This window comes from Schistocerca cancellata, chromosome 7 (assembly GCF_023864275.1).
Source record: "Schistocerca cancellata isolate TAMUIC-IGC-003103 chromosome 7, iqSchCanc2.1, whole genome shotgun sequence".
Classification (NCBI taxonomy): Eukaryota; Metazoa; Arthropoda; class Insecta; order Orthoptera; family Acrididae; genus Schistocerca; species Schistocerca cancellata.
The window spans coordinates 428,358,482-428,360,021 of NC_064632.1; the positions used below are offsets into that span (position 1 = coordinate 428,358,482).

Consider the following 1,540-nt stretch of genomic DNA (forward strand, 5'->3'; position numbering starts at 1 on the left):
CGCCTACTTTGTTCGGCGGCATCCGTGGGAATACTGTTTTCTAGTTACTGTTTTCTAGATACAGTGCCATTTGCATTACCATGTAATATAAGATAACGACACTTTTAATGTGAACGTGTAAAAATAGGCGTTGGGCCGAAGGAGACTGCCAAACTGAAATATAAATCTGCCAGAATCGCCTTTTGAAGCAGAATTGTCATTTTAGTGAACGTTTATTGCTGTGTATTATTATTTAGTATCTTTCGGCCAGTTTTTGCGTGGAGCCATACATGAAACCCTTTATATCATTTACAGTAACGTGTATTTTCTTCCACGCCCAAAATTAATCTCTCTCTTGAAAGTCTCAGATTTCTGTAATAGCTCATCAGTAGCAGAATAGACTTTGAGTATCAGCCGTCACTAATTTTGGATGGTATTAAATATGAATTCCTAGTATTGAGGTACATTTGTTTTTCTGCATCCGATTTGGCTCAGAGAAACTTGAAAACTTGGTTAATTACAAGAACACTGTTCTCGAAAATGTGAAAAAAGGCATACAAGAATTACGAGGGTAATCCCAAAAGTAAGGTCTCCTATGTTTTTGGTTCAAAATGGTTCAAATGGCTCTGAGCACTATGGGACTTACCATCTGAGGTCATCAGTCCCCTATAACTTAGAACTACTTAAACCTAACTAACCTAAGGACATCACACACATCCATGCCCGAGGCAGCGTTCGAACCTGCGACCGTAGCAGTTGCGCGGTTGCGGACTGGAGCACCTAGAACCGCACAGCCACCGTGGCCGGCTCCTATTGTTTTTACAACTACACATACCTGTTTATTTCTACAATAATTTTCATCAGCCTACAGCTTGAACATTTACCTATTTTTTTCACTCTGCTGCAGAGTGAAAAATCTCATTCTGGAAACATACCCCAGGCTGTGGCTAAGCCATGTCTCCGCAATATCCTTTCTTTCAGGAGTGCTAGTTCTGCAAGGTTCGCAGGAGAGCTTCTGTAAAGTTTGGAAGGTAGGAGACGAGGTACTGCCAGAAGTAAAGCTGTGAGTACAGGGCGTGAGTCGTGCTTCGGTAGCTCAGTTGGTAGAGCACTTGCCCGTGAAAGGCAAAGGTCCCGAGTTCGAGTCTCGGTCGGGCACACAGTTTTAATCTGCCAGGAAGTTTCATATCAGCGCACACTCGACTGCAGAGTGAAAAATCTCATTCTGCTACGTTCATGATGTTTGCAAATGCACCTGATAGGAATTGGTATCTAGTTTTTTTTAATTAAAAATAGCGCAGACAATGTTCAGATACCAAAATATTTTGATAAGGTGGAGTAATATTATTACGATCTAATAGCGAATTTTTTTTTATGCAACAGAAATGGCATGTGTCTCCATTACAACCTTGAAACATAACCAGATCTACATGTTTATGGCAACAGAAGTTTGTGATTCGTTGTAGTACAAGTCGAATTTTTTCCTCATCTGTCTTGACATGTACAACCATCCATCCGTAAACTGAATAATGAATGCTGCAAACACTTGCAAAGGTGTCTT

At 40.7% G+C, this 1,540-nt stretch overlaps 1 non-coding gene across 1 annotated transcript; it reads left to right on the forward strand.

Annotated features, from left to right (window-relative positions):
- The first annotated feature begins 1,063 nt into the window (after nt 1-1,063).
- On the forward strand, nt 1,064-1,138 carry Trnas-uga (transfer RNA serine (anticodon UGA)). The gene has a single exon. It is a non-coding gene; the product is annotated as a tRNA-Ser (tRNA).
- Nucleotides 1,139-1,540: the final 402 nt, after the last annotated feature.